Source organism: Austrofundulus limnaeus, unplaced genomic scaffold (assembly GCF_001266775.1).
Source record: "Austrofundulus limnaeus strain Quisiro unplaced genomic scaffold, Austrofundulus_limnaeus-1.0 Scaffold675, whole genome shotgun sequence".
Classification (NCBI taxonomy): Eukaryota; Metazoa; Chordata; class Actinopteri; order Cyprinodontiformes; family Rivulidae; genus Austrofundulus; species Austrofundulus limnaeus.
This window is the reverse complement of record NW_013953077.1, coordinates 29224-39355: the sequence shown is the minus strand read 5'-3', so window position 1 is coordinate 39355 and position 10132 is coordinate 29224.

The window sequence follows — 10132 nt, the reverse complement described above, 5'->3', positions numbered from 1 at the left end:
GTCATAAAAAAATCGGACAGGAGTTAGATGGGTCAAAAAAATCTGATTTGGGTCGGATTTGCCTGCAGTATGAACGTAGCCTATGTGTGGTCCCTGCTTGTTTGCAACCTCTACTTCCTGTTTATTAAAGCCATGCATAACGTCAACCTCTGACGAAATTATGTTTCATGTAGGCTGGTTGATTTGCTCCAAAGATGGAAACATGCCAAATTCACGTCTTTAAAAGTTTGTTCAAAAATCACATTACAKTTGTATGGACAACTGGCTAAAGTTACATCAGATCAGAAACATAAACCTAAGCTAACAGATTGAGGAAAGTAGGGGGGAAAGTATAAAAAAGCATCTATTGTTTTTCCTGTCACCAGCTAACTTTTGATGCAACTCTTTTTTTTTTTTGGGCTCGCCCCCTGCTTCTACTCACACATGTGCAACGGCACTAGGCGATGGCACTTTTAGTCTCCATAACTTGGCCCTTGATCACTGTAATCAAACACAGGCAGCATCAGCCTGAAGCTACTGTAATTATGGGCTGCTCAGGCCGCTGCTTGAGGCGCGAGCTCGGGGGAAATACACACATTGATGTGCACCTGCCTGCGCACTGCTACACAACTACGATTTGAAAAAAAAAAAAAGCTACATGCGCACAGAGAGGGACACACAGGGCTGGCGTGTAAGCTCTGCTGGGCGTTCAACACAGACAGAGCTTCAGTTAAAGACACTAATGAGTCCAATGAGACTGAGGGGAAAACAGCTCCTGAAATGCACCACAGCGGTGAGGGTTCGAGTAAGGCTGGGTGGGGCTTTGAAAGGCTAATAATGAAGGGAAGAAGAAAACAGGAAGAAAGAAGTGATAAAGATCGACCAAATTAAAAAAAAAGATGGTAGCGCTGGTAGTAATGGTGGGTTGCCAGTTGTAACCATGGTAACAAGTTCCTGTGGTGCATATATGGTGCAGCCGATGAGTGTCGGGCTGGGGTGTGAGGTGTTGTGTGTGTGTGTGTGTGTGTGTGGGGGGGGGCATTCTGCCTTTATCAGCTGCCCAGTAAAGGAGGCCATTATGTAAGCTTCCTTTTAATGAAACAGCCTATAAAAAGATTTGCTCTTGTTGRATAAATCACCTTATTTTCCTATCATTGCCTGTAAAAATTAAAAAAATATGAACAGACGCTAAGCCTTTGGAGTCACTGTTCCATAAGACCTGCGGCAATTTGGTGGCCCTGATGGATGAAAGGCTTTGGGTGAGTAGTGGTCCAGATTTACAGCAGCCTAGAGCCAATAGCTTTATGGCTACATGAGTCCAGCCAACAGAAGGAGTTGGATGGAACCCTCTGGCCAATTAAGGTTCAGCAATCATCTAACATTAGATGGTTCATACTGTTGARTGCATATCAAAGATACTCTGTACATAAAAAAACAGCTGATTAAGTGTTTTTATATTACTGTTAATGAATGAGGGATTTCCATTTAGCAGGGTAAATAACAAACCAGGCTTTGCGTGTGATGAAACGTTCCTGATTCRACCCTCATTAATGGATTTATGTGAAGTCTGTCATTTTGTTACAGCATATGTCAGCAGAATTCCTCACAGATGTGGTAACTGTAAAAGCAAAAATGTCAATGACAATTTCAGATACGACAAAAGATTTTATTTTTGGGGGGGATTTGCAAAAAATAATCCTAAAACAGTTTTCTCTTTTAGTCACCATTTACAGTTACCTTTCAATTATTCAGTATTTCAGCACACAATCTAAATTTAACAGAAATATATAAAAATAGCTTCATATTTCTTTAGGTTTCTAGAGCTTAAAGGTAGTGACAGTGGACATGGCCAGAAGTGGATGTTATGTCATATTTCCTGACTACAAGGATATATTAAAAACTATAGAAAGCATTTTTCCTGAACCCCCCAACAAACAAACAAACAAGCAAACAAACAAACAAACAAACAAACAAACTCAGTTTGTGTGCACAGGAGATACAAACTATTGAAATCTGTTGAATTGTGATTTACTATTGGTTAAATTAAAATAAGTGGGGACCTGCAAGACAGATGCAGAACCTGAATGCAAACAAGCTACATAAAATTGGAGTRTTTTCAATATCACTGAGAAAATATAAGTACATGTAAAAACTGCCATGTAAAAGAGTTAATGTGATGCAGGTGCAACATGTTACTGAGGCATGCCTTATTCTTTCAAATTATGCATTTGATTAATGCAAATAAGCAATGATAACAGTTTAATTGATTGAGTAAACCTTATCTGTCATTTAGTTTCTAGGATGTCCTTCAAAATGAATTCTAACTGATGCAAAATCTGAATCATTGTTTAATTAAAACATTTTATGAGATCACTGTGGAACTCAATGTTCAGACAATATCATCAGCACACATTGATTTATTCTGGATCATGGTTCAGTTGAGTTTTCACTCGTGAAGATGCTTGTCAGTGACAGTTAAACCTTATGATCAGGAAGAAACAGATAAAAGAAACTAAAACTCACTGCTGTATCACTATTGTGATAATGTGCCGTGGTAAAAAGTGAAACCAGCTTCATAATTCAGAAAATCATGAACAGAACTTAAAGCTACCTCAACAAGCTACACCTCCCGCTTCATTCAYATTTCTGGTTGTTTAGTGGAAGTTAGAAAAAGCTGTTGGCCTTGGCAGTAAGTAACCCAGGAAGAACTGTGGTACAACAAAAAGGGAAAAAAGAATCACACAATGCATGAAGAATAGAAGGGTAATATTTGTTTTCCTTTAAAAAAATAAAAGTGAAAAATTGTTTCTTAATTACAACCATACTGACTTTCTCTGTGGGCGAAAAATATCTCTATTTCTCCTAGTTTCACCCATGCACTGCACATTTTGATCATAGACGCCTTACCAGCATTTTGTGCAGCTCAGCAGAGCCCCAAATTGAGGGTCTGCTTTATATAAATCTGCAGTCGGGGTGGGGGGTCACAARGTTGGGCCACGGACTGCAAGTTAACACACGAGGTTGAGGTCACTGCAGGAGAAGCAGCAGAATCCACTCTGTTTCTGACTGGAAACCACACAGTGTTTGGACGTGCAAACACCCAGTTATTCCTGCACAACTATAAAATCTGGGATGTGTGTGGGTGTAGGCAACTTGCCTGCAGGCTTGTTCTCACTGTTGGTATGTGTATTTATTAACTGTGCTACAGATGGATTACAATGGTAGCAGATACAAAAAAAAAACACCATTTATAAAATTCATGCTTACAATAAGATATTTTTTCTATGTGAAGCAATATAAACTGATTTAGTTTAATATAGAATTATGAGCATTTGAACTAGAACAAAAAAAGTCAGCACATTGTTGTCATGCTGTTTTCAACATTACCACCTGCCACCTACMGTATAGACAAAAAGATAAAATCTACAATGTATTCAATGTTTTTTTTGCTTTGTTCCTATTGCATGACTGTTCATTGTGTTATTTGCTGTTTGTGTGTGTTTATTTACTATTACCTATTAGGAGTCAACTCTGTTAGCAAAATATCTCACYAAACTTTCAGAAAATACTCATTGGATGAACATCAATTTATCTCTTGGAGTCAATTCAATAGACCATCCGGTAGTTAGTAGTTCTAGTGGAGCCTAAAGCTACGTTCACTCTGCAGACAAAAGTGACCCAAATCTGATTCTTTTTTGCCCTATGCAATGCACATTAATTTTTTTTAATGACAGTCTGAATGTGACAAATCCAGTTTTGTTTTGTTTTTTATCTAATTCCGACTCAGGCCTTTCTTAATATATAGTATTGAATTGGATACATACAGTACAGACCTAAGGTTTGGACACATCTTCTCATTCAAAGAGTTTTCTTTATTTTCATGACTATGAAAATTGTAGATTCCCACTAAAGGCATCAAAACCATGAATTAGCACATGTTGAATTATATACTTAACAAAAAAGTGTGAAACAATTGAAAATATGTCTTATATTCCAGGCTCTTCAAAGTAGCCACCTTTTGCTTTGATTACTGCTTCACACACTCTTGAGTGTCAAGAGGTAGTCACCTGAAATGGGTTTCGCTTCACAGGTGTGCCGTGTCAGGTTTAATAAGTGGGATTTCTTGCCTTGTAAATGGTGTTGAGACCATCAGTTGTGTTGTGCAGTAGGTGGATACATTGGCCATCATTACTTTAAGAAACTAGATACCACATAGCGGCAACATAATGACCCCCGCACGCACAAATGCACCAGAACTCAGAAGACGTTATTCCTAATAAATGTCATGCTACTAGGTGCATCCCAAAATTGTAGTGGTTTGGGTGGGGATCTTTTTTTGGGGGGTGTGCGTTGGACCTGATGGATTGCCCCTCATCAGAGCTAAACAACCAAAGAAATCGGAAGCTCCTGTGTTTAATAGTTTTAGAGCTATAACTATTTTTGTATGTCCAGACCCCACTTTTTCAGATAAATTGGGGGTCTGGGGGGTGGGGGGCAGTGATTGGTGAGCCTGATGAATAGAGAGCTTCACCAGAGCTGAACAACAAAAGAAATGTGAAGCACCTATGTTTAATTGTTTTTGAGCTATAACCACACCCCTTTTTCAGATAAACAGGGGGTCCAGGGGGTGGGGGGCCCTGATTGGTGGGCCTGATGGATAGAGTTTCATCAGAGCTAAAGAACAAAAGAAATCTGAAGCTTCTATGTTGAACAGTTTCTGAGTTATAAGCAATTTTGCATGTCCTGACACCCCCACTTTGAAAGGAGCCCCCTCCTCAAATTTGGAGTCTATCGTAAAACCGTTGGCTGGCGCAGTGTAGGTCCGACTCKTCTACAGTCCTGCCAAATTTCATGTTGATCGGTGCAGCTGTTTTTGTGGTATGGTTGACCAAAAATCCCAGAAAAAAAAAAAAAACGTACGAAAACAATATGACTCTCGCTTATGGTTCGCATGCGGGGGTCATAATAAAGGTCAGTCAGTCTGAAACATTGGGAAAACTTTGAAAGTGTCCCTAAGTGCAGTAACAAAAACCATCAAACACTACAAAGAAACTGACTCAGATGAGGACCATCCCAGGAAAGGAAGACCAAGAGTCACCTCTGCTGTGGACGATAAAGTTCATCRGAGTCACCAGCCTCAGAAATGGCAGGTTAACAGCAGCTCAGATTAGAGAACAGGRCAATGTGTCATGATCTGTGTTTTTATGTCTTGGTTTTCATASTGTTTCAGTGCTTCCCTTGTGTCTCTCAGCTCAGCTGCCCCACATCACTCTGCTGATTACCCCTGTGTTTCTTCCCAGGTGTATTCTGTTCACTCATTWGTTTTCAGTGTATTTTAGTTCTGTCCTGTCTCTGTCTGATTGTCGATTCAATGTGCTGTGTTCCCCTGGCTGTGGTATCTCTCCATGGTTCTCCTGAGTAACCTCTAAGTTTTGCTGCCTTCAGCCCTCTTTTTGTTCTTGTTATTAAACCTTTTTTTGCCTTTTTGGATTTTTGCCTGCGCCCTGAGTTTTTCTCTGCTAGAATCTGTCACAATGCCACACAGAGTTCTAGCAGCAGACACATCTCTAGAACAGCTGTTAAGAGGAGACTCAGTGAATCAGGCCTTCAGCTGCTAGGAAGGACAGGCAACAAGCAAAAGAGACTTGTTTGGGCTAAAGAACACAAGGAATGGACATCAGACCAGTGGAACTCTGCTTTGGTCTGATGAGTCCAAATTTAAGATCTTTGGTTCCAACCACCGTGTCTTTGTGCGACGCAGAAAAGGTGAACGGATGGACTCTACATGCCTGGTTCGCACTGTGAAACATGGAGATGGAGGTGTGACAGTGTGGGGGTGCATTGCCGGTGACACTGTTGGGGATTTATTCAAAACTGAAGGCATACTGAACCAGCATGGCTACCACAGCATCTTACAGCGGCATYCTGTTCCATCCTGTTTGCATTTAGTTGGAATTCATTTTTCATCAGGACAATGACCCCAAAACACACCTCCAGGCTGTGTAAGGGCTATTTGACCAAGAAGGAGAGTGATGGGGTGCTCTGCCAGATGACCTGGCCTCCACAGTCACCGGACCTGAACCCAATCAAGATGGTTTGGGGTGAGCTGGACCATAGAGTGAAGGCAAAAGGTCCAACAAGTGCRAAGCATCTCTAGGAACTACTTCAAGACTGTTGGAATGTATGTGACGTTTTTCTGTGACCTCAGTCTGAATGTTCATGTCATATTTCATCCAAATTTTATATTGAGGTGGAGGTAGTAATGATACTAAKCTTGAGTCATGTAGTTTAAATCTTAACTCCACATCTTCAGCTACAGAACAGAAGTGCAGTTGCTTCGTCTTTTTTTCTTATAATTTTCCATGTCATGGATGACTGAGAATCCTCAGAAACCTAGAATTGTTATTTCCAACATCGGTCGTGGACAGTATCGATGCTAAAGTTACTTGATCAATACTTTACTTCCAGCGTGTTGCTTCGWTCCAAACATAAAATGCTGCACTAGAGAATCTGGTCAGAGGCAGGTTAAAATGGTAAAACAAATATGCATTCGACTCTGACTGCACAACAACTTCCAAATCGACGTGCTAAGTAGCATCCYTGTTTAGCTAATTCTGTAAACAGTGTATTGAATGTGACGTCAAGTCATCTGTGCATGCGGGTCAGATCAGAGCCATGGAAAGTTCACACTGGAGTCAGATGGATGTTGCATTTAAAATGTAATTTGGATGTTCACGCCAAAAATATTGGAGTAACTAAAAAAATTTGAATTGAGCCTTAAGACCTGCAGTGTGAACTCATTCAGGTTACAGGTCAATTGGCAAAATACTGAGGTTGCTATGAAAACACCGTTAGAAGTGTGCAAATTCAACAAGCTCAAAAAGCAGATTTAGAGCTTAAATATTTATGAATATCATTTATGATCCTAAAGGAAAGTTTATCACAAATCCATTCAAAGGAAATACATTGGGTCTGTATAAGTCATAAATTCACTGGATGATTTGTTCAATTTCAAAGGCATTTCCATAGCAACTTTATCATTTTCCAGATAAACATGCCAGTTCAGCTCGCTTCGTGCATACACATTTGTACCATTTTAACTACAAAAAATTCTTTTGAAGACGAGCACCACAGCTAATTAACATCAGCATACACAAAAATGACTAACTTATTTTTACAGGTATTGAGCTAAAATTTGATGTGGTAGTAAATGAGAATCATTCACAACAAATTATTTAAGTTGCAATAAGATTTTGAATAACATTCTCAAGTTTTGACTGAAATAACCACAACTTTAATTTCTCAARGCAAGATAATCTTGCGCTAAAACTCTGGATGTCAGCCGCAGCCCTTTTTGCTATTCTTTTTTGGAATAGGCCTCTAATTTTGCAATAAGCTCTTGCAGGGCTGCAGACCTGAAGCATTGCCAAATATGGAGTAGATTACTCAAGGAAACCAAATGAGGTATCACAATTAATTTCACAGTAAAATATTTATGAAGAGTTCTTTCATTTAGCATGTTTCATATCTGCAGTCTGTCCCTTCAACAGTAGTGATAGAAATAGGAGTCATGTTGTAATTTAAACAGGGGGCAGCGGRGGTGGTGTTGGGGGGAAAGGATTCCGTTTTTATTTATTTTTTTTGCATGGAAATGATGCACAGCAACAATATTCGCCTGCTGACCTGACCGCAGTTTTGTCAACACGCATTATTTGCAATACATTGCTTTAATTCCATCATTTGGAAAAACACACAAACAGAAAGGCTGAATGTGCGGGGGAGARGGGTCGCGCCAGTTGTTCTCATCTTTAGTAGAAAATATTTTTTTTTTTGCCAGATTGTAATCTGGGCTGATCTATCAGAGAGCAGTAATGAGGTCTAATGCTAGGGCCCGCTGGTTTCTAATGACACCTCTGCTGTCCCATTGCTAAACTGGCTCGTTCCAGCTGTAAACCCCTGCTGGGCATCGGGCAGCTGGGACTTGACATCTGACCTTCAGTCAGACAGCCCATTACATCACAGCCCAAACCACAGCAACAGGACAATCTCTGCTTTATGAGCTGGAACTCAGCACAGCAAATGTAACTGTACGACTGGGCAGTAGAACTTCTTTATTAAAACCATTTTCTTTTAAATAAACAAATTTCTTATGGGGCATATTGATAGTCATCTGTTTATTTATCTGTTATTTAATTTTCCAGGTGTGTATTCTTTATTTTGGTTATTAATTTTATGCTATTCAAAAACTCTGATTAACTGTTTGGCCAATTTCGTCTAGATCACAAAAATCACTAAAATTCGATAACTGTGTTTTTGTAAAGTGGTTGTAATGCTGAATGTGTGTAAAACCAAATATAAAGAAAAGAATGCTAACAAAAAATGGTTAAATTACAAAAAAAAATAAAAATAAAAGTTCAAGGTTTGATTTGGATGAACAAAAATATTTCATGCTTTTATTCAGTCATAATTTTCCAAATTGTACTTAAAAGCCACTATTTATTTTAAACCACAAGTAAATCTTTTGAGTTATTGTAACATTACCAAGACAAATTGAATAATATAGTAGTTTGAAATAAGTATATTCTACAAAAATAKATGTATTGTTTATAGTTAATATGTTACCTCAAGAATGTGAAAGAGGTTTGAGATATTACCAGAAAAAACACTCACAATAGACCTTGGGTTCAAAAGTAACTATTATTAGTCACTGTAGCTACTCAACTTAAGATCAAGGATTTTCCTCTTATTGTGGCAGAGACTCTGCATTCTCATCACAAAGTCAAGTCACTTCATGGTGCAGGTTGGACTCTGCCAGGCGGCCTTTTTACTTAAATGCTGCTTGTGGTGTTCACAGACAAAATCTGAAGGCACAGTCAAGAAAAGGAGATAGCCTAGTTTTGGAAACTTCAGGGTCTCAGTTTTTTTTCTTTTTTTCTTTTGCACAATGTAGTTCTGTTAGTGTCTTCAAAGCACAACAGTCACCATGCATTGGAATGGTTTGGTGCCAAGTGTGAAACAGCTAGGATGAGRGTCAACTCCTCCAAATCTGAGCTTTTGTTTAACTGAAGCGTAAGTTTTGTGGGCCTTGAGTTTGACATGTTTTAGAAGAAGGCAACCATTCACATAGGCACTAGGAGGAAAACACTACAACAAAAGCTTGGTATATCCTCTCAGGCCTGAGAGCAAGTTGGGATCCACCAAGGGAAGCTGGAGAGAGGGCTGTCTGGGTTACGTACTTAGACCTGTTACTTCCACAGCTTGAATTTAGATGAAAGGAAGGATGYATGCCATTAGTTTTAAAGTACTTAGGACATCAGTGGATAAAGAAGACCTTTRCGTTTTGCAACTGCACATTTTGAAGTACATTCCTCATAGAACAAAGACTTTAATGATGAAATAATGCACAGCAAAGCTACTGCTTGATTCTAATTAGCTTTGTTTGAGGGTGTGGCAAATTAGCTTCTAGGCATCTATTATCACCAAGTGTTTCACTGTGATGTAGACACATAATAGATGGAACGTCTGGCTAAACACAGACTGTCAGGCAGCTGAGGAGCAGAAATTTCATTCTGCTTTTTTGATGATTGTGATCTAGCCAAACCAATTCTTGGAATTTAATTTGGATGTGATAAAATTAAGAAGATGGAGCTGACAGTTCAGATAACAGAACAAAAATGCCTCTGCTGCTGTTGCACATGCAATTTAAAATGCATATCTTCAACCATTAAAAAGCATTTAAGATTGAAGATGATTGTCATTTCTGTGCGTAGTCATTGTTTAAACATTTATTAGTGGAATGCTGTAAGCAATGGCCCCAGCATGAGAGTAGGAAACAATTGGAGATAAATATGACAAAGACTTGAAGACAATGACACAGAAGAACTTTTTTTCTCTGCACTGTTAGAATGTTAAAGGGAGGTGTTGTGTTGTGGAACAAAGACACTAAAAATGAAAAGAATGGAAAAAAAATGTACAGGTCTTAGGTTTAACCCACAGAGGCGGCCAGTGAGTTCAAGCGTTTGGGAAAAGCAAAGCAGCAGCCAACACCAGACTTGGCATCCTGCTAAATGCAAGGCTGAGCTCAAGACTGGCCCAACACACACACACACACACACACACACACACACACACACACACACACACACACACACAC